The following is a 24,292-nucleotide window of genomic DNA, read 5'->3' on the forward strand; positions in this document are numbered from 1 at the left end:
CTATTTTCTGGTGTGAAATGCTGTTACCTTTTCCATTTTTCCATCAACTTCTCTCAGGCAGTCGAACTACTTAAACCCAAAAGGTTAAACTCATATTGTTCATTACGACTGAATATTTCCTTATTCAGAGGTGAAAGTTTGCACAAAACGTGTCAAGATGTGTTTGCTCAGTTTGAATATTTATTTAGTTCTTGTTATATTTATCTCTGAAAAATCATTCGATGTTGTATGATTTGATGCAATGTAATTGTGTCCCCAATATTACAGGACGGGGGTTGGCTGCAATGCTGCTTGAGATCATGGGAAATTATAACAGACAGAATACAAGTGCAGCACTCTGTTAATGCACAAGGCATGTCCACGTCTACAGACAAATCTCCTGCGATGTCCCAGATTGAGCCTATTTACACCCCCCTCCGAGTGTGAAAATGATGCACCAATTCCCTGCGACGCCCTGTCCATGCTAACTCCTGCATGTAGCAACAAGCAAATGCCACAGGACCCCCAGATTATTTCAGCAACGTGCCAGCAAACACCGCTGATCAAGACAATGCAGGGGAAAACACTATTTTCTGGTGTGAAATGCTGTTACCTTTTCCATTTTTCCATCAACTTCTCTCAGGCAGTCGAACTACTTAAACCCAAAAGGTTAAACTCATATTGTTCATTACGACTGAATATTTCCTTATTCAGAGGTGAAAGTTTGCACAAAACGTGTCAAGATGTGTTTGCTCAGTTTGAATATTTATTTAGTTCTTGTTATATTTATCTCTGAAAATCATTCTATGTTGTATGATTTGATGCAATGTAATTGTGTCCCAATATTACAGGACGGGGGTTGGCTGCAATGCTGCTTGAGATCATGGGAAATTATAACAGACAGAATACAAGTGCAAGCACTCTGTTAATGCACAAGTCATTTTGCCACTGAGACCACTAATGGCATTTAATGTATCAGAAATTGGTGATGGAGTGGAAATTCATTGTCTGTTAATGTGCAATGAATTGCAATGGAAAAAATATAAGTACGTGGAACGCAGCTTCTGTGATCCGGAAGTCTCAAGACGTTGGGAGGTCATGTTGCAGTTGTATAAGACGATGGTGAGACCGCATTGTGTTATAGGCAAGATGTTGTTAAATTAGAATGGGTGCAGAGTAGATTTATCTGCGAGGATGTTGCCAGTACTCGAGGGTGCGAGCTATAGGGAGAGGTTGAGCAGGCTGGGACTCTATTCCTTGGAGCGCAGGAGGATGAGGTGTATAAAATCTTATAGAGGTGTATAAAATCATGAGAGGAATAGATCGGGTAGATGCACAGAATCTCTTGCCCAGAGTAGGGAAATCGAAGACCAGAGGACATAGGTTTAAAGTGAAGTGGAAAGGAGTTAATAGGAGTCTGAGGGGTAACTTTGTCACACAAAGGGAGGTGGGTGTATGGAACAAGCTGCCAGAGGAGGTAGTTGAGGCAGGGACTATCCCAACATTTAAGGTGCAGTGAAAAGCTTTTGTTGCGTGCTAACCAGTCAGCAGAAAGACAATACAAGATTACAAACAAACAAACCACAGGTTACAAATATATGATAAAGTGAATTCTGTGAATAATGTTTAGTGCAAGATAAAGTCCAGCAAAGTCCAATCAATGATAGCCGGAAGCTCTCCAATGAGGTAGATAGTAGCTCAGGACAGCTCTCTAGGTGTTGGAAGGATGATTCAGTTGGCTGATAACAGCCGGGAAGAAACAGTTCCCTGATTATGGAGGCGTGCATTTTCACACTTCTCATAAGGTCATAAGTGATAGGAGCAGAATTAGGCTATTCGGCCCATCAAGTCTACTCTTCCATTCAATCGTGGCTGATCTATCTCTCCCTCCTAACCCCAATTCTCCTGCCATCTCCCCATATCCTCTGACACCCGTACGGATCAAGAATCTATCTGTCTTTACAGAGTTGACGTGGATAAGCTTTTCCCACTGAGAGGAGGGAAGATGCAAACAAGGGGACATGACTTGAGAATGAAGGGACAGAAGTTTAGGGGTAACATGAGGGGGAACTTCTTTACTCAGAAAGTGGTGGCTGTGTGGAATGAGCTTCCAGTGAAGGTGGTGGAGGCAGGTTCGTTTTTATCATTTAAAAATAAATTGGATAGTTATATGGACGAGAAAGGAATGGAGGGTTATGGTCTGAGCGCAGGTATATGAGACTAGGGCAGAATACATGTTCGGCACGGACTAAAAGGGTCGAGATGGCCTGTTTCCGTGCTGTAATTGTTATATGGTTATATTATATGGTATCAACAGTACTTCACGATGGCCTCTTGCTACCACAGTTTGTTGATAACTCCTCTAATGTAAAACATTGTTTTCCCCGCCCCACTGTTTACAGCGTCATGGAGGGTGACCGACAGTCTCGGAGAATCTAATTGTGTGCTGCAAACCCAAGATCAAAGGGATGAACATTTTATGCAGTAGCAGAACAGTTTCCAATACATCACCATGTGGACATCTCAGTTAGAGAGACGTAGCTGGAGGATGTTCCACACGCTCCCTTATTCGCAGAGTGAATCCATTATATTAAGTCCTAGGGAGGAAGAAAGCAATTATGATTGCAGGATCAGCGAAGGGCAACTATCTGATGGGGTTTGGTGGTTAAAATGCAACTTGAGTATCTGTTTAGCAGAAATCTCCGGAGAAATTGTGTTTTATTTTTGTGGAGTGTTGTAAATTAAAATTTGTTTTGTGTGAATTTCTGCCTGCTATCAAAGATATCAAATGAAGACTGGTAACTCATTAAAGTACAAATCATTGCGAGAGCCCAGAAGAACCAAATGCCATTTCCATAATCCGATGATTTAAACATATATTTGCTGTATATGTTATGTATACAGGGGACCTCATTGAAACATACAAAATGGTGAAAGGCTTGGATAGAGTGCAGGTGAGAGGATGTTTCCACTAGTGGGACAATCTAGAACTAGAGGTCATTGCCTCAGAATTAAAGGACGTTATTTTGGGAAGGAGATGAGGAGAAATGTCTTTAGTCAGAGGGTGGCGAATCTGTGGAATTCTTTGCCACGCAAGGCTATGGAGGCCAAGTCAGTGGATATATTTAAGGCGGAGATAAATAGATTCTTGATTAGTACAGTTCAAGTGAGTTTATTGTCATGTGTCCCTGATAGGACAATGACATTCTTGCTTTGCTTCAGCACACAGAACATAGTAGGCATTTACTACAAAACAGACCAATGTGCCCATATCTATATTACTAAAAGTCTGATCTTGACCTCTTTTGGCTCACTGTGCTGCGATTTCCGAGAGAACGCCGCCACCTACGGCCGTCATTTTTGGCCCCCTCGCTCAGAGCCTCCCTCCGCCTTCCGCGACCAGAGGATTTTTCCCATCGATGAAAAATCAGAGATATATTAATGTTTAAAAAAAATTAGCCATTCTCTCTGCTGCCCCTGCTGGAGTGAGGGGGAGGGACTACAAACCCAGGAAGTGGTGTGCCTCACTCAGTCTCTGCAAGATGGAGTAAGCCAAAGGGTCACGTCTCTCTGAGCTCTGAATAACACTGAACACATGTCTACTCAACTGTGAGTGCCCTTAATGTGGTTTGAAAATGAAAATATGGTTGGTTTGAAGTAAAAATGCACTGCAAATGGTTGTTTGGGTTGAAGTAAAAATGCACTGCAAATGGTTGTTTGGGTTGAAGTAATTGGTGGAGAGCTGGAATTGGTGGCGAGGTGGATTATTGCGTCGGGGGACCAGCCTTCCCGTGTGAACATGGGACCCAACGGGTCCCACTTAGTCTAGTACTGTAATATAAATATATACACACATGAATAATAAAATGATAAAGTGCAAATAACAGATAATTGGTTATTAATAATCAAAGTTTTGTCCGAGCCAGGTTTAATAGCCTGATGGCTGTAGGGAAGTCACTATTCCTGAACCTGGTCATTGCAGTCTTCAGGCTCCTGTACCTTCTACCTGATGGTAGCAGGGAGATGAGTGTGTGGCCAGGATGGTGTGGGTCTTTGATGATACTGGCAGCCTTATTGAGGCAGCGACTGCGATAAAGCCCCTCGATGGAAGGAAGGTCAGAGCCGATGATGGACTGGGCAGTGTTTACTAGGTTTTGTAGTCTTTTCTTTTCCAGGCCGCTCAAGTTGCCGAACCAAGCCACGATGCAACCGGTCAGCATGCTCTCGACTGTGCACCCATAGAGGTTAGAGAGAGTCCTCCTTGACAAACCGACTCTCCGTAATCTTTTCAGGAAGTAGAGGCGCTGTGTCAGAGGTTATGGGGAGAAGGCGGGAGAATGGGGTTAGGAGGGAGAGATTGATCAGCCAAGATTGAATGGCGGAGTAGACTTGATGGGCCAAATGGCCTAATTCTACGCTTGTTCCTTCTGACCTTATGACATATGACCTGTACAAGATCGTCTGCCCAATGGTTTAGACCACAGTGAAGATTCTCCTGTCCACAATAAGCTTACTGCCCATTAGTATTTGCATCCTGACAGAGCCATGATTTAAAAAGAGTCACCTTTCTTTACAGTCTCCTCAATAAAGTTCACACTTGCTTTCTCCACATTCTCATCCAATCCTATAATCATCTAAATTCTGGGCTCTGTCACCTCCTTGAGTCTCATCGCTCTGATGTTTTAGTTTTAGTTTTTAATTTCAGAGATTCAGCGCAGAAACAGGCCCTTCTGCCCATCGAGTCCTCACCGAGTAGCGGTCCCTGCACACTACCTATCTACTATCTACACACACCAAGGCCAAGTTAATGGTTACACCAAGCCAATCAACCTGCAAACCTGTACGTCTTTGGAGTGCGGGAGGAAACCGAAGATCTCGGAGCAAACCTACACGGTCATGGGGAGAACGTGCAAGCTCCGTGCAGACAAGCGCCCATAGTCAGGATCGAACCCGGGTCTCTGGAGCTGTAAGGCAGCAGCTCTACCGCTGCCCCACCTCCTGCCTCCCTGGTGTTGGTGCTACCATTTGCCAAGGTGACAATCATCTCCAAACCTCTCTATTGCACTTCACTCATTAAGGTTGAGTGAGACATCAGATGTAGGTGCGTCAGCCCTTGAGCATGACCCATACTGCATACTAGCCAGGTTATGGTCTGCCGTGGACTACCAGTGCAGAGCCATGAGATCAGAGGGGAAAAGTTGAAAGGGGATGTGTGGGGCAAGTGTTTCTTACCCAGAGAGTGCTGGGTGCCTGGAAGGCACTGTTGGGGGTGATGGTGGAAGCAGATGTAATAGTGATGTATAAGGGGCTTTTAGATATGTGCAGGAAATGAATGGGTATGGAACATGTGCAGGCAGATAGGATTAGTCTAAGTAGGCATCATGCTCAGCACAGACAACATGTGCCAAAGGGCCTTTAGTTTTAGTTCAGCTTTAGTTTAGAGATACAGCAGGGAAACAGGGCCTTGAGCCCGCCGAGTCCGCGCTTTACATCGATCACCCGTTCACACTAGTTCCATGTTATCCCACTTTGCCACCTCCCTCACGTTTGGGCAATTTACAGGGGCCAATTAACCCGCAAGCACGCACATCTTTGGGAGGTGGCAGGAAACTGGAGTACCCGGAGGAAACCTAGGTGGGTTACAGGGAGAACATGCAAACTCCGCACAGACACAGCAGCCGAGGTCTGGATTGAACCCGGGTCTATGGTGCTGTGAGGCAGCAAGTCTACTAGCAGTGCCACTGTGCTGCCTGTTCCTGTGCTGTACTGTTACATGTTCTATGTTCTAATTTGGGCCAGTTTCATGGCGGCTGGGCTTGTATACTCTGGAGTTTAGAAGGATGAGGGGATATCTTATTGAAACATAAAAGATTAATAAGGGTTTGGACGCGCTAGAGGCAGGAAACATGTTCCCGATGTTGGGGGAAGTCCAGAACCAGGGACCAAAGTTTAAGAATAAGGGGTAAGACATTTAGAACGAAGATGAGGAAACACTTTTTCACACAGAGTTGTGAGTGTGGAATTCTCTGCCTCAGAGGGAGGTGGAGGCTGGTTCTCTGGATACTTTCAAGAGAGAGCTTGATAGCGCTCTTAAAGATAGCAGAGTCAGGGGATATGGGGAGAAGGCAGGAACGGGGTACTGATTGGGGATGATCAGCCATGATCACATTGAATGGCGGTGCTGGCACGAAGGGCCGAATGGCCTACTCCTGCACTTATTGTCTATTGTCTATTGAGATATGAAAAGGCAGAAAGAACAAATGAATGAAAGGTATGCAAAAGGACAAATCAAGGCCAGCAACGATGATCAAGGAAAGGTGGAGCCCACAATGGTACATTGTTGGCTGTAGAGAAGGTGACAACTGGTGATATAGTGCTATAGTGAAACTAGGCAGGATGACAGTGAAACTAGTATGACAATTAGGGTGGGGAAATGACGGAGAGAGAGGGTTGCAAGGTTTACTCGGTTAAAGAAAACAATATTCACACTGCTGGGTAGTAGGTTTACCAATGATTTGTGCCAAATTTATTTATCCTTCCTATCCTTAGAGTTGATGTCTTACAGCGCAACCAGCGCCAGAGACCCGGGTTCGATCCTGACTACGGGTGCTGTCTGTATGGAGTCTGCACGTTCTCCCCGACACCTGCATGGATTTTCTCCCAGATCTTCGCTTTCATCCCACACTACAAAGACGTGCAGGTTTGTAGATGAATTGGCTTGGCTTGAATGTAAAAATTGGCCAAAGTGTAGGATAGTGTTAATATGCGGGAATCGCTGGTCAGCGCGGACCCAGTGGGCCAATGGGCCTGTTTCGGTACGGGATACTGAGGTAGGTAGGTATGGGACGGGATACTGAGTTGGATGATCAGCCATGATCATATTGAATGGCGGTGCAGGCTCGAAGGGCCGAATGGCCTACTCCTGCACCTAATTTCTATGTTTCTATGTTTCTATGTTTTTCCACGCTGTATATCTAAACTAAACTAAACTTCATGGAGAACTGAAGGTCTACTGGTGCCACTCCATCAATAGGACTTTACTAAAGTCCCACTGCCCCAGCCATCTCCTTCTACTCCAAATCCCAAACGCCCCAGAGTAATTAGATTTCTGCCATGATGGATTCAGTCATGCCGCCCAACTGCTAAGTCCCTCGTAGAGTTCATGGCAGTCATCGTGTCCCTGAAGGAGCCAACATTAAAGGGACGCGTATTCTGCTTCTGTCCCTTGTGTGTACACACACACGCACGCACACACACACGTATGCACAGAACCTCTCTGAGATTGCAACTACCTCACAGGATCAGCTCGCTTCTCTTGGTTCTTCTATCTCAACACCCGAGTCTCCAGCTCCGTGCCCTGATCTCCAGCTCCCTCAGTGGGAATTCCTCCGAGCCTCTCCCAGTGTTGGAGCCCCAATCACTAAATGTCCCAGTCCCCCTATCAGTCACACAGGTATAATCCAAATTCTGGCTGCTAGATCTTGTTCCTACTGAGTATACCGCACCAGTAATAACTGCTAGCCACTCCGACAGGTGAGACAGATTTAGTTGAAGAAGGGTCTCGACCCGAAACGTCACCCGTTCCTTCTCTCCAGAGATGCTGCCTGTCCCGCTGAGTTACTCCAGCTTTTTGTGTTTATCTTATAGTTGAGTTTAGTTTAGAGATACAGCACGGAAACAGGCCCTTCGGCCCATCGAGTCCAGTCCCATCAGTGATCACTAACACTATCCCACACACATTAGGGACAATTTACATTTATGGAAAGCCAATTAACCTACAAATCTGTACATCTTTGGAGTGTTGGAGGAAACCGAAGCACCTGGAGAAAACCCACACAGGTCACAGGGAGAACGTACAAACTCCGTACAGACAAGCACCCGTAGTCAGGATGGAAGCTGGGTCTCCGGAGCTGTGAGGCAGCAACTCTAATGCCCCTGTCCCACATAGGAAACCTGAACGGAAACCTCTGGAGACTTTGAGCCCCGCCCAAGGTTTCCGAGCGGTTCCCGGAGGTTTTTGTCAGTCTCCCTGCCTGCTTCCACTACCTGCAACCTCCGACATCCACCTGCAACCTCCAGGAACCGCACGGAAACCTTGGGTGGGGCGCAAAGTCTCCAGAGGTTTCCGTTCAGGTTTCCTAAGTGGGACAGGGGCATAACTCTGTGCCACCATTTCTCGAGCTTAACCTTGCAGTTGAATCCCTCATCCCGGGATCTTCCTCGAAAGGCTCTCGAGGATCTTCATGCGTGGCGACCAGAATTGTGCGCAACACCCTATTTGAGCCTTTACATCCCAGGCAAGTCTCACAGACACAGGAGAGCCCATCGAACTGGAGTGGAAGCAATTCACCTCCATGCTAGGTGAATTGCTGGACTGGCCAAATTGTGTGCCTTCCACCACAGTGATGAATGCTGTGGTGGATGTTTATGTTAAAAATTTATTGTGTTTTTGTGTGTGCCCTTTATCATTGTATCGCTGCTGAGGTATCATTTCACTTGCACTTTTTGTGCAATGTGACAAATAAATCGTTGTTGTTGTTGTTGTTGTTGTATTGTATTGCTAAGGGATGGCCTGAGAAGATTGGTATTGCTTGGCATTGTTAAATGTAGTGTTTGGTGTTTTTTAATAGTGTTTTTAAATGTGTACATGTGGGGGGCGGGGGGGAGGGGGAAACTGTTTAAATCTCTTCCCTGTCCGGGAGACCCGACCTTTTCCCTGTTGGGTCTCGGTTGTCGTTGGGGCTTAGCACCGTGGAGCAGCCTCCAACCTGAACGACCCGGGGGCTCGGGAGACTGCGGAGCTGCGGACTACTCACCATCGTGGGGCTGGCCAGCCTCGGAGCGTGGGGAGCGGTGGTGACTCGCTGCTGCAACGCGACTCCTGGGGCTCGGAGGCTCCAGCAACGCAGCCGCAGGTCCGGTGGACTGGGACATCGGGAGCTCGCGGGTCCGGGGAGAGAGACCGCTTCCCGGAGCTCCCGCAACGCGACTTCTCCAGCCCGTGTCGCGGGGTTGGAACGACCCGGACCGGGACCGTACATCACCTGGCACGGCTTCATGGCCGTGGGACTCACCATCGCCCGTGGGGGTTCCAACCTTGTACTTTCAGACCGGGAGTGGGGCAGTAAATCGCCCCGCGCGGCCTAAAATGGCCGTGGGACTTATCATCACCCGCCTGGGGGCTTGGACATCGGGAGAGAAATTGAGAACAGGGGAGAGAAAAGACTTTGCCTTCCATCACAGTGGCTTCACTGTGATGGATGTTTGTGTGAATTTAATTGTGTGTATGTCTGTAGGACATTGTCTTTGTTTGTATGGCTGTGGAAACAACATTTCGTTTGAGTCTCACTGGGGCTCAAATGACAATAAATTTGTATTGTATTGTATATTGTATTGAGCGCAGATGTGAAATGCGTTATCATTTAGCCAATTAGTAGTTTAACATTGTGTTAAAAACATTTTTGCATGAAGAATTGTACTAAAACACAGCGCCAGTTTCTTCCCAGCTGTTATCAGGCAACTGAACCATCCTACCGTAACCAGGGAGCAGTGGCGAACTACTATCTACCTCATTGAGGAATCTCAGACTGTCTTATTCACTGGCTTTATCTAGCATTAAACGTTATTCCCTTATAATGTACACCCCTTCTTCTTTCCGTGTCCATCTTGTTACAAATGTTGGCCTCGCTGTCATCGTCCGTCCTGAAAAGGACGCAAGCTTCCGGCGACAATCAGTGGGAGCCGTCGCTTGTCGCAATAGATGATGGCGGTAGCAGAATTAGCTCGGGATACTTCCAGTTTCCAGCCCCCCCGACGTGGACGCTTCTGCTGTGGGACCATCATGTACACTGTGAATGGCTCGATTGTAATCATGTGTTGGCTTTCCACTGACTGGATAGCACGCAACAAAGGCTCTTCGCCGTACCTCGGGTACACGTGGCAGTAAACCAAACTGAAACTGAAACTAAAGCATCACAGAGTCAAGCAAGGACGGCTTATTTAATTTCTCTTGGTAGCTGAGTGGTTGTCATGGTAACATGCCTACAACTTTGAAAGTCAGATCTGAAGCATTTGAAATTTAAACTTTGCTTCCAATCCTCGTAGCTTTTAGCAGCAATGCCCACTCATGCCAACAATAAATGATAATTGCAACTTAATAATTCTTGCTTTTATTGGGGTAAACCACCATCTCCATTTTTTCATTAATATTATAAGCACGTCTCCCAGTTCTTTCATCGTACTCTAGGCACGGTGGCAAAGTACAGTTGCTACCTTGCAGTGCCAGAGACCCAGGTTCAATCTGACTAGGGCTGCAGTCTGTAAGGAGCCTATACGTGCTCCTTGTGACCACGTGGGTTTTCTCGGGGCGCTCCGGTTTTCTCCCACATTCCAAAGACATAGAGGTTTCTAGGTTAATTGGCTTCGGTAAAATGGTAAACTGTCCCTGGTACGTGTGGGATAGTGTTAATGTGTGAGGGGCGCCGGTCGGCACGGGCACGGTGGGCCGAAGGGCCTGTTTTCGCGCTGTATCTCAAAACTAAACTAAACTAAAGCTGATGTGTAGGAAGGAACTGTAGATGCTGGTTTACTCCAAAGATAGACACAAAATGCTGGAGTAACTCAGCGGGACAGGCAGCTTCTCTGGAGAGAAGGAATGGGTGACGTTTTGTGGCGAGACCCTTCTTCAGGCTGAGAGTCAGGGGAGAGGGATAGCCTATTTCATTTCTGTATATATGGGTCAGTAAGTTTAGTTTAGTTTAATTCTGAGATAGGTGAGGTGGCGCCTCAGGTCGAGATCCTTCTTCAGTCTGAAGAAGGGGTTCGACTTGAAACGTCACCTGTTTCCTTCTCTCCATAGATGCTGCCTCACCCGCTGAGTTTCTCCAACATTTTTGTCTACCCTCGATTTTTCCAGCATCTGCAGTTCCTTCTTAAACAAAATAGACTTTATTCACTTCAAAAGGAAAACGTGTCAGAACTCTGGAATCAGGAGGAACAGAGGCAGTCTAAAAGAATGCCTGAGATCATAGAGAGTATGCCCAAAGGGCATCACTTGATGAAAGTATTCCCCATGTAACTCCAGCTTTGATGTACCACCTAGTTGGGTTAATGAGTGAGTGAGTGAGAGGGATTATCACAGGGAGAGAGGCACGGAGATCCATTGAGCAGGGAAGGGCAGCTAGTGGGAGTTGAGGAGACTTGCGAGATTCATCAGAGGATTCATCAGCGTTGGGCCCCTGGAGACCGATCCTCTGGAGATGGGTTGTGGTGCTGTGTGTTACTGGCTGTGGATACATTGGAACTGCCTCCATAACACATCGTGATGGATTTTCAAAACCCCACTGACAGCTCAGTAATGGGCTCCAATCCAGGGAGCACGATGGCATGGCGGTAGAGTTGCTGCTTGCAGCACCCGAGACCCAGGTTCGATCCCGACTACGGGTGCTGTCTGTGCGGAGTTTGTACGTTCCCCCCGTGACCTGCGTGGGTTTTCTCCGAGATCTTCGGTTCCCTTCCACACTCCAACGATGTACAGGTTTGTAGGTTAATTGGTTTGGTAAAAATGTAAATTGTCCCTAGTGGGTGCGGGTGGTCGGAGTGGACTCGGTGGGCCGAAGGGCCAGTTTGCGTGCTGTATCTCCTAAACTAAACTGAACTAAACTAAAAGGCAATATATCTGGTTGTTTCTGATGGTGGCTGTGGTGACCTGCTCGGTATGGTTCGAGTCGTAAGATCGAACAGCACAGAAACAGGCCCTTTGGCCGACCATTCCATGCCGACAAAGATGCCCCATCTAAACTAGTCCCACTTGCCTGCATTTGCTACATTGTTACAGTTAAAGCCCTGTCCCACGGTACGAGTTCATTCCAAGAGTTCTCCCGAGTTTGCCCTGATTCGAACTCGGAGATTTACGGTAATGGCCGCTCGTAAGTACTGGGGTTTCTCGTGGACATTTTTCAACATGTTGAAAAATCTTCACGAGTCTTCCCCGAGTAACTGCCATTAGCGTTACAAGCCGCTAAGTGACGTCCCCGAGCTCCGACGTACCCGCTATGTTCATTCTCCGTGCTTAACACAAGTTTTTTTTTTACTCGGGAGAGCTCTTGGAATGAACTCGTACAGTGGGACAGGGCTATTATACTGCAATCGCCACAGTAAAAGGGGGAAAAAATTGAGACGTTATCCAAAGGAAACCAATTTTATACCTAATTAATTAATTTCGATTAATTATCCGTTCAACTATAGGATATGGACTTTGTCGGAAAGAGCAATATTTAGTGGCTGCCCCATACTGCTCTTGAATGGAACGACGTTTTGTGCCATTTCAGAGGTTATTTATTATGAACCCATCCACATTGGGTCTGAAGCCACATGCAGTCTAGATAAGGCAAGGGTTTTCAAGGTCATTTGTAGGTGTTCGTCATTAGTGAGACTAGCTTCTTAATTTCAGAATTAATCAGTTTTAAGTTTCTGTCTTCCATTCGGGAACTTGAACTCGAGTTTTATCATCATTAATTCAGACTTCCGGAACAGCTCGGCCAGTAATTTAACTGCCACCTTATCCTACATAAATCCTACTCCGTCTCCTCACAAACCCCTGACAGTAGCTGGATGGGTCTGGATATGCCAATGGGCCCAGTATGTGCATAGAGTCATCGAGTCATTGAGTGCTACGGTGTGGAAACAGGCCCTGCCGCCCAACTTGCCCACACCGGCCAACATGTCCCAGCTACACTATTCCCACCAGCCCGGGTTTGGCCCGCATCCCTTCAAACCTGTCCTATCCACGTGTTTGTGGAGCCAGGGGAAGGAGAGGTGATGTGGGAGATTTTGTCCGCAGAGTAACGACTTTGCACCCAGTGCGGGAAGTGCAGTTTGGCGATGAGGATGGAAAGGAGGTCCCCACATGGCCAAAGGTGGGTTTAGTTTAGTTTAGAGATAAGGCGAGGGAACAGGCCCTTCAGCCCACCGAGCCCGTGCTGATCACCTGTACACTAGTTACATAGAAACATAGAAACATAGAAAATAGGTGCAGGAGGAGGCCATTCGGCCCTTCGAGCCAGCACCGCAATTCATTGCGATCATGGGTGATCACAATAGTTCTTTCCTATACACTAGGGACAATTTTACAGAAGCCAATTAACCTACAAAGCTGCACGTCTTTGGAATGTTGGGGGGGAACGGAGCACCCGGAGAAAACCCACATGGTCACGGGGAGAATGTACAAACTCCTTACAGACAGCATCCATAGTCAGGATCGGACCCGGGTCTCTGGCGCTGTGAGGCAGCAACTCTACCACTGTGCCACCGTGCCATCCGCAGTTGGTGGGTTGTGGACTCAACATCAAATTGCTTTTTGTTTCAAAGAATATTTTACAAGGACAGGCTTGGCACAAACTGCAGTCAACGGCAGATATTCCAATTGGGGCAACCATTTTCCCTTGGAATTGCTTTTCCCATCAATGTAACACAATTTTCCATTGGATTTGCTTTTCCCATGAGGGAGCAGTCATTTCCATCGGAATAGCCTTTCCCATCAGAACTGCCTTTCCCTTCAATGGGCAGTGATTCCCATTGGAAACGCCTTTCAATATGGAAAATCATTCCCATCGGAATTGCCTTTCCCTTGAAATGGCAGCCATTTCTAATGGAACTGCCTTTCTAAACAAGGCCAGCAATTCCCATTGGAATTGCTGTTCCCATCAGGAGGGAACCGTTGCCATGGGAACTGCCTTTCCCATTGGAAATGCTTTGCCCATCAAAGGGGTGCACCTCTACCCATTTGGAGACGCCCCTCGCCCATTGGGATCAGATATTCCCGCTTCAGTCTTCCCCTCAATTGAGTTTTAGAAGGATGAAGGGTAACCTCGTTGAAACTTACCGAATGGTGAAAGGCCCAGAGAGAGCGGACGTGGAGAAGATGTTTCCACTAGTGGGAGATTCCAGGACTAGAGGCCATAGCCTCAGAATTAAAGGATGTTCCTTTTGGAAGGAGATGAGGAGGAATTTCTTTGGTGAGAGGGTGGTGAATCTGTGGAATTCATTGCCACAGACGGCTGTGGAGACCGAGGCAACGGATATATTTAAGGCAGAGATCGAAAGATTCTTGAATAGTACGGGTGCCAGGGGTTATGGGGAGAAAGGCAGGAGAATGGGGTCGAGAGGGAAAGATAGATCAGCCATGATTGAATGGCAGAGTGGACTTGATGGACCGAATGGCCTAATTCTGCTCCTAGAATTTATGATCTACTGAACCTCGAGAGCACGTCTCTCATCTCGCTGGTGCGCTGAAGGGGGGGGGGGGGGGGGGGGGGGGAGAGCATTTTGCAAACGGGCTTGCTCCCAATCTGGCAGAGGCCACAACTTCTAATCCTTTCCACTTTCCCCAGTGAAACCAGATGGGATCAGGAGTAAAGGGTGTTAGATGGGTAGATGCAGATCCAAATCCAGCCCCCCCACCCCCCACCCCCCCTGTCCCCTCTCCCCCCCCCCCCAACTCTCCCTCCTCCCCCCCCTTCCTCCCCCCACCAACGCTGCATCTTATCGAGACCTCCGTAAACACTTTCGATTTGCAGTCTCCCAGCTTGTTTGCTGGAGCTGGATTTTCTCGACTCATCGAGCTTCTGGGCAACCTCAGGCAATGTTGGACGGCTTTCCTCCTTCCTCTTTGTCATCCTCACCCACCCCTTTTGCAATTGTCACCGGGCGCGGGCCACCATCACACGGGGGGGGAACTTTGCCAGGCCATATTGCGTGGCGCCACCACATCTGCCGCGGTGCCTGCGAGCACCCTGCCTGTCTGCTGAGTAGCAGCCGGAGCCGTTCCAAGGACCTCCTGCTATCTCCTGTCCCCCGCTGGGTGTGAACTCTGCGGGAGGCGCCATCAGCCGGGGCGACGGAGATTAGCCCTGGTATACAGTCAACCAACACGATACACAGTCTATTGGCCCAGCAACTCAGGGATAAGTCCTGGCACCGTCGTGGGTAGTAGACACTGACAAGCCAAACTGTGCAATTTGGCATCGGGCACTGGCTGCACATTAATTGAATGGAACCCTTCTGGTTTCGGGAATTGAGAGTAATTATTGAAAAGGACGTTGAGCGGCACATGGGTACAACCAACGGCAAACGGCACCAGCTCGACTGCTACATCTCTGTTTCGCAAGGTCCATTGGGAATGAACTCAATTGACAACGCCCATTACTCTCGATGCAAGCCAGGCAATCCTGACTATTCCCACCCATTCCCTTCCCTGTCCTGGGCCTCCTCCACTGTCAGATTGAGGCCAAACACAAATTGGAGGAACAGCACCTCATGTTTCACTTGGGCAGCTTACAACCCAGCGGTAAGGCTATTGATTTCTCTAATTTCAAGTAACCCTTGCATCCCCCCCCCCTCCATCTCCCCCACCCAAGTTGCACTAGCTTCAATGTCGTCTTGTTGAGTCTCATTGTCTGTAACTTGTTTTCACCTAGCTCACAGCTAAAGATGGCCTGTTTCCCTTCTCATCATTACTTTTTTGTATATCTTTTATTCATTTGTTCCATATCTCTCTACATCTATATTTCTCGTTTCCCTTTCCCCCCGACTCTCAGTCCGCAGAAGGGTCTCGACCCGAAACGCCATCTCTTCCTCTACTCCAGAGATGATGCCAAACCCACTGAGTTACTCCACCGTTTTGTGTCCATCCTGTTAGACTGGCGGTTTCCACTGCTCCATATAGCCGAGCGATGTTGGGGGCAGGTAGCCTTAGCTGGTTCAGCCTGACAACTTGCTACATCTGGGAGTTTGGCAGTCACTGGTGGTCTTGGGATTGCTATTTTGGATGGTCTTTTGGGTCTCCAGGATTGGAGATGGGTGAAACAAGGCAACAAGATCCCAGGAATGATTAGATTTACATAGGATGCGCGTTTGAAGGCACTGGGCCTGTGCTCGCTGGAGTTTAGAAAGATGAGGGGGGGACCTCATTGAAACTTACCGAATAGTGAAAGACCTGGATAGAGTGAATGTGGAGAGGATCTTTCCACTAGTGGGAGAGTCTAGGACCGGGGGCCACAGCTTCAGAATAAAAGGACGTACCTTTAAAAAGGAGATGAGGAGGAATTTATTTAGTCAGAGGGCGGTGAATCTGTGGAATGAATTGCCACAGAAGGCTGTAGAGACCAAGTCAATGGATATTTTTAAGGCCAAGATTGACAGATTCTTGATTAATACGAGTGTCAGGGGTTATGGGGAGGAGGCAGGAGAACAGGGTTGAGAGGGAAAGACAGAGCAACCATGATTGAATGGCGAAGTGGACTTTATGGGCCGAATGGCCTAATTCTGCCCTCAGAATGTATGAGTTTATCAACCACACAGCTGATGTATTGCCCATTGGGTCGGCATCCTGAAACGTTCATCTGGCTGATGCTTGGATGGTGGAGGCTGATATTAGTCAAAAAAGACAAGATGGGGACATTTTAGTGAAATACTTTGCATTGGGCAGTTCTCAACTTTTTAAGGCAGAAGATTCATTGTTATCCCGGGCTATTTGTAAAGCACCGATGGATATGAACACCCTGTTTGGACACATCAGAAGGTGCTTTTTGTTTCAAAGAGTAAAGTGGAATTCCACAAACCCTGACCTTAGAGTTTAAGAAGGAACTGCAGATGCTGGAGAATCGAAGGTTACACAAAAAAGCTGGAGAAACTCAGCGGGTGCAGCAGCATCTATGGAGCAATGGAAATAGGCAACGTTTCGGGCCGAAACCCAAGGGTTTCGGCCCGAAACGTTGCCTATTTCCTTCGCTCCATAGATGCTGCTGCACCCGCTGAGTTTCTCCAGCTTTTTTGTGTAACCCTGATCTTAGAGGCTGCCTTGTTCACCAAAGTACGATGATCTGCCCTATTTTCCCCCCCCCCCCCCTCACCCCCCCCCCCCCCCCTCGTCCCCCCCCCCCCCCCCCTCCCCCCCAAAACACCTACTGAGGATTACAGACCAATATCCCCCCTGGTATAAATAAAGTTATATTGTATTGTATCGTATGGTATCATATCGTATCGTATTGTATCTTGCTGTATCGTATCGAAAGATCAGGGAATTGAGGATTGACGTCAAGGCCTTGAACGTGTTAGCCAAGATCTTACTGAATGGCAGAGTAACTCAGCGGGTCAGGCAGCATCTCTGGAGGAAAGGAGCAGGTGATGATTCAGGTCGAGATCCTTCCTCGGACTGAGAGTCAGGAGGGAGGGAAACAAAAAGGTACGAGACAGTACAATGCCGGGTCACTCCAGCATTCTGTGTCTATCTTCGGTGTAAACCATCACCTGCGAGTTCCTTGCCACTCGTACTGAAGGACAGGCAAGGTTGATGGACCAAGAGTCAAGAGTGTTTAATTGTCACATGCACCAAAAACGGAACAATGTACAAATATGTAGCAAAAAAGGAAACAATGATATTCTCACTTTCAGCAGCATAACAGGTCCGCAAACACAGTACACATAGATTACATAATAAACAAAAGAAAGTTCAATAAAGTCAAGTTAAAGTATATTAGTCGGAAAACAAAAACACAAAGGCTCGAGTGTAACCACGCTCTATCTAAAGGCCCTGTCCCACTTTCCCGAGTTACTCGCGAACTCACCTGAGTTTTCCTCTTGATTCGAACTCGGAGAATTACGGTAATAGCCGTTCGTAGGTACTCGGGGCTATTTTATTAACTCGTGGGCATTTTTCAGCATGTTGAACAAACGTCCCGACTCACCTGATGCCCCGAGTTCCTTCGCTACGGCTGGCACCCGCGAGCCGCTACGAACTCACATCTACGGATTACGAGCCGCTACGAAACATCTACGGACTCCTCCGGGCTCCTATGAGCTCGCTAACGACATTACCCGAGTTTGAATCAAAGGGGAAAACTCTGGAGAGTTTGTGAGTTAACTCCCTCTTGAACACATCCAGTGAATTGGCCTCCACTGCCTTCTGTGGCAGACAATTCCACAGATTCACAACTCTCTGGGTGAAACAGTTTTTTTCCTCGTCTCAGTCCTAAATGGCCTACGCCTGCTCTTATTTTCTAATGTTTTACACTGTTACATTATGGTTACCATCGTGATTGCAATTGTGACTGTGATAATAATCATAACACTGAGTGTAAAAAATGTATGGTGTGAAGAATAACCATAAAGACTAATTTGGGCCACGCACGAGTACTTACCACATCTCAAGGATACAAGTTTGAAGAACGTCCAGTCCTATTCCAGGGATGCTGCCTGTCCCCCGCAGAGTTACTCCAGCATTTTGTGCCAATCTACAATACATAAAATGGTTTCTTCCCAGGCAACTGAAACCTTCCTACCGCCAACTAGGAGCTGCTGCTCTACCCGAGCCGGCTGCCTGCCCCTTATCCGGGGATACGTCCGTGCCCGGGTGCGGTTAGAAAGGGAATACGCCCTGTCTACGGGCACCCTGAGGGAGTTCCGGGACCGCTGGGCTCCGCAGGGTGTTGAATGTATCCTCAATAAGGATTGTAACATAGTTGTATAGTGGGTTATTATGGATATATGTTTGTATTGTATTATGGTGGTGGATTCTGGCTTGTTTTATTGTAGTGTCATTATTATTTTTTAATAATTGAATACATTTTTTGAAAAATAAAAATACTAGGAGCTGCTATCTAGGGGACCCTCAGACTATCTTTGATCAGACATTATTGGACTTTAACTTGCACTCAACGTTATTCACCTTATCCCCTTTCACATGATAAAGGGGGTACACTGTGGATGGCTCGATTGTAATGACATATTGTCTCCTGCTGAAAATAGACACAAAAAGCTGGAGTAACTCAGCGGGACAGGCAGCATCTCTGGATGGAAGGAATGGGTGGCGTTTCGGGTCGAGACCCTTCTTCAGACTGTCTTTCCCCGACTGGTTAGCAGATGACAAATGGATTTCACGGCACATCGGTACACGTGAGTCCAGGTTCAGAAATAGCTACTTCCCCACAGCCATCAGGCTATTAAACTTGGCTCGGACAAAACCATGAACATTAATAGCCATTATCTGTTATTTGCACTTTATCAGTATATTTATTCATGTGTGTATATGTTTATATAATGGTATATGGACACACTGATCTGTTTTGTAGTCAATGCCTACTATGTTCTGTTGTGCTGAAGCGAAGCAAGAATTTTATTGTCCCATCAGGGACACAAGACAATAAACTCATTTGAACTTGAACTTGATAATAGACTGAACTCAAACTATACTGACTCCCGGCATGGAAAATAAGCATAAAAAAAACTTCAACCCCCAATTTCATCCTGACGGATGCTTATTCTTTCCCTGACACCAGCTGTGAGGGAGAAATGTCAACCTTGTCCTGCTGAATGCACTGATAATTACCATTTTCTTGCTGTTAGTGAGACTTTTGGACAAGGAGGATATGCAACACTGCACAAAATACCTATGTAAGGAGGAAATAGATTTCATGTCTGAGAAGCAAGGAAATGAACAGAAACCACAGCAGTTTATTAAAGTGGACCATTACATTAGTAGTTGACAAACGCGGAGAAGGTACATTTATACGCTCTTATTAAAGGAAGCATCTATCATAGCTCTCCACATCATTATCGAGCACATTTGACTTCAGGGTAAGAGCGATCCATTTTTTACAGCGAGCAGAAATGTGAGACTCTGTCAGGCAAAGAGGTACCAGAAGGAGCATCAGTTTCCATAACACAACTGGATATTAACATGCAATTAACATGTGGTCAGTCCCTCTTCTCCCCACAAGGCAAGAGTTACAAAAGGGTGAAAACGCACACCGTCAGATTCAGCCGGACAGTTTCTTCCCAGCTGTTATCAGGCAACTGAACCATCCTAGAGAGTAGTCCTGAGCTACCAACTACCTCATTGGAAACACTCAGATGATTTTATTAAAATACTTTTGCTGGATTTGATCTTGCATTAAATTTGATTGCCTTAGTCCTGTATCTGTACACTGTGAACCGTTCGATTGTAATCATGTACATTGATTGGATAACACTCAACAAAAAGCTTTTCACTGTTCCTTGGTTCACGTGACAATAAACTTAACTAGGCTAAAGTAAGCTCAAATAAGCTGAGCTAAGCCAAGATAAACATATGTCCTTTGGTCCTCGATTCACCTACTCTGGGCAAGAGACTGTGTGCATCTACCCGATCTATTCCTGAATTTGTGCTTTAATGAAGGCAAACCTCACTGATTACTCCTGCTAAACGACAGCTGCAGGGCGCTGATCCATTGTATCTCCCAGGAGAAAGATCATTGAAGAAAACAAAAACCTGAGGAAGATCATCAAAACTTACCAACTTACTAAATGCATCCATTCAACTTGGTGAATGTAGCCATATTGTTCATTTACATTCAGCCTTCAATACCACACGCTGCCTCGGCAAGGCCAGAAGCATAATCAAGGACGAGTCACACCCTGGGCACTCCCTCTTCTCCCCTCTCCCATCGGGCAAAAGGTATAGAAACGTGAAAACGCACACCTCACGATTCAGGGACAGTTTCTTCCCAGCTCTTATCAGGCAACTGAACCATCCTAGCACAACTAGAGAGCAGGTCGGAACTACTATCTACCTCATTGGAGACCCTCGGACTATGTTTGATCAGACAGTACTGGCTTAATCTTGCACTAAACGTCATTCATCGTGTATCTGTACACAGTGAAAGGCTCGATTGTAATCACGTATTGTCTTTCCGCTGACTGGTTAGCACGCGACAAAACGTTTTTCACTGTACATTGGTACTCGTGACAATAAACTAAACTAAACTAAATCCAAGCTGCACAAAGAGTTAGATTTAACTCTTAGGGCTAACTGAATCAAGGGATATGGGGAGAAAGCAGGATCAGAGTACTGATTTTGGATGATCAGCCATGATTATATTGAATGGCGGTTCTGGCTCGAAGGGCCGACTGGCCTATGCCTGCACCTATTTGCTATGTTTAGTTTATTCCAAGTGCAGGCTGCTGTGTATTTTTGCTGAAAGGCTTGAAACATTTGCTCTTTTGCTCTGGTATTTTATATTAATACACGTTTAATCAATAATGTTTTATTATTAATGTTTAATGTTCATTCCTAACTGTCACTGTATGTCGCTGTCATTTGCGGGCGGACCACCGAGGCAGATTCCTTGTATGTGAATACTTGGCCAATAAACGTATTCATTCATTCTACGTTTGTATGTTTCTGCTGCCGATGATAGGGATGAAAGAACGAGGCAAAAATACACAACAGCCTGCACTTGGAATAAACTAAACTAAACTAAACTAACCCAAACTAAACTAAATGCAACACCAAATATTATTTTTACGCAGTTAAAGAAGCACAGTATACCATTGGCACCCAGCCAAGGCGTTTAATGCCCCCTGTTAGAACTAACCCTCTCATTCCCATGAATGCTTACTGGGTGCTAAGTGAGATAACAGTACAACAGCAAACTCAGACCACATGATACGTCTCATTCTAAAAGATTCATACACACCCTACAATGCTCACAACTTCATACAGGGTTCTTAAGAGGGATAGACACAGCGTTCTCAATTGGATATCATAGGATATATGCTAGATTCATAGCCAGAGGGTGCTGGATATAACCAGAGGGCATAGATTTAAGGTAAGGGGCAGAAGATTTAGCGGGATTTGAGGAAGATTTTTTTTTTCCACCCAGAGGGTAGTTTAAATCTGGAACACACTGCCTGAAGGGGTGGTGAACGCAAGTACTCTCTCAACATTTAAGAAGTATTTAGATGAACGCTTGAAATGCTATGGATAGAAGACTACAGGGCAGGTATCTGAATATTGAATTACTAAATTAGATTGCTGGTAGCTCACATGTACACAATGGGCCAAAGGGCCAGACTCTGTGCTGAAGGATTCGACGACTCCAATATAACAAATATGTGGTAATGCCACATTGTCAGGAAGTGCTTCATTTCAAAGGTTTCGTTTAGTTTGGAGATACAGCGCTGAAATTGGACCTTCAGACCACCGGGTCCGCGCCGACCAGCGATCCCCGCACACTATCACTATCCTACACACACTAGGGACAATTTACGGTTTTACCAAGCCAATTAACCTACAAACCCGTATGTGTTTGGAGTGTGGGAGGAAACCGGAGATCCCGGAGAAAACCCACGCAGGTCGCGGTGAGAACGTGCAAACTCCATACAGACAGCACCCACAGTCAGGATCGAACCTGGGTCTCAGGCGTTATAGGGCAGTAATTTCACACCTGCACCACCGAGAAAGGTAAAATCTGAAACTCTTCCCCTGAAAAGCTAGTTTCAAATGGGTAAAGGGTCTGGCCCCAATGGTCATGGTCTTAATACCTGCACAGACCAACTGGTTGGGGTTTTAGCAGACATTTAGAGATACAGCATTGAAGCAGGCCCTTCGGCCCATCAAGTCCAAGCAGAGCGTCGGTAGCTCGTTCACACTTGTTCTCTGTTATTCCACTTTCCCATCCACTCGCTACACAGCGGCAATTTTTACAGAGGCTCGGATGGCTGTCAATTGGGATTAACAATAAATTGATATATTTAAGGCAGAGCTAGATGGATTCTTTATTAGTACGGGTGTCAGGCTTGTGGGGAGAAGGCAGGAGAATGGGGTTGAGAGGGAGAGGTAGATCAGCCATGATTGAATAGCATTGTAGATTTGATGTGCTGAATGGCCTAGTTCTGCTCCTATCACTTATGAACTTGGCCAGTGGGGGGCGCTGCGAGAAGGCTGCCCTGCCAGCAGCGTGTTTGTCATTTCTACTTTTTGTTTTTTTAGTGTGTTTAAATGTGTGTTTTAATGTCTCCTGGTGTGTCTTGTGTTGGGGGTGGTGAGGGGGGGGTAATGGGGAAACCGCTATCGGTCGCCTCCTCCGCGGAGAGGCGACATATTCCACGTTTCCTCCCTCGCGGCCTAACACAATGGGTTGGTGAGGCCTTTCCCGGAGTCGGGCCCGGAGTTTCAGCAGTGGGCGCAGGGGGCGTAGCGTGGACTTTTTATCGCGGAGCGGGTGAGCCTTTGCCGGGTCGCCAGAAGGGAGCGCTCCGATCGCTGGCCCGTGGACGGTTGCGGCCTGAAGCCGCAGTCTGCGGAGCTTCTAGCCGCGGTCGTGGCGTCCGGAGCCTGGGATCCCCCGCTAGGGATCGCTGGATAAGAGCTCCGACTGCCGGCCCGCGGCCGATAACATCCTGAAGCTCTGTCTGCAGAGCATCCAGCCGTGGGTTCGGCATGGACTTAGTATCCGGAGTGGGATCCCTCGCAGGGGATCCCTGGAGAAGAACTCCGACCGCCGGCCTGCGGCCTCCAACATCCTAAAGCCGCGGTCTCCGATTTGAGACTTACCATATCCCTGGACTTCCGCTATTTCCGACGAAGAGGAAAACCGAACATCTTGGAGAAAAACCCACGCAGGTCACAGGGAGAACGTACAAACTCCGCACAGACAGCACTCGTAGTCAGGATCGAACCAGTGCATTCGCTGTAAGGCAGCAACTCTACCACTGCGCCACCGTGCCGTGATGGATGAGGGGAGACCGAATAGATGTTCATATCTGACAAGAGGAATAGATAGGGTAGACATGCAGAACCTTATTCCCAGGGTTGAAATGTCAAAGACTGGAGGGCGTAGCTTGATGGTGAGAGGGATACACAGAGATTGGCAAGTGCCTGGCGTGTGCTGCCAGGGCTGACGATGGAAGTAGATGCAACAGTGGCATTTAAGAAGCTTTCAAACAAGCATGTGAGTATGCAGGGACATGAATCATGCACAGGCACAAAGGATTAGTTCAATTTGGCAACACGTCCAGCACAACAATGTAGGGGCACCATGGTGGAGCAGAGGTAGAGTTGCTGCCTTACAGCGCTTGCTGCGCCAGAGATACGGGTTCAACCCCGGCTACGGGCACCGTCTGCGCGGAGTTTGTATGTTCTCCTGGCGACTTCACCGTTTCCACCCACACTCCAAAGACACACAGGTTTGTAGGTTAAATGACTTGGTATATATGTAAAATTGCCCCTAGTGTGCCTAGGATAGTGTCAGTGTGCATGAATTGCGGGGCGGTGCGGACTCGGTGGGCCGAAGGGCCTGTTTCCGCATTGAATCTCGAAACTAAAACAAAGACAGTGAGCGGAAGGGCCTGTTCCTGTGCTGTACTGCTCGCTGTTCTAGGTAAGGCAGCGTGTGGGGAGGGAGAACCAGAGTTAGCAACGGCCTGCTGTCAGAAGTGGATGTTAAGGGACGATGATTACCAGACAACTCTAGAGGCTGCTTCACATTTCATATTC

Source organism: Leucoraja erinacea, chromosome 10 (genome assembly GCF_028641065.1).
Source record: "Leucoraja erinacea ecotype New England chromosome 10, Leri_hhj_1, whole genome shotgun sequence".
NCBI classification, from domain to species: Eukaryota; Metazoa; Chordata; class Chondrichthyes; order Rajiformes; family Rajidae; genus Leucoraja; species Leucoraja erinaceus.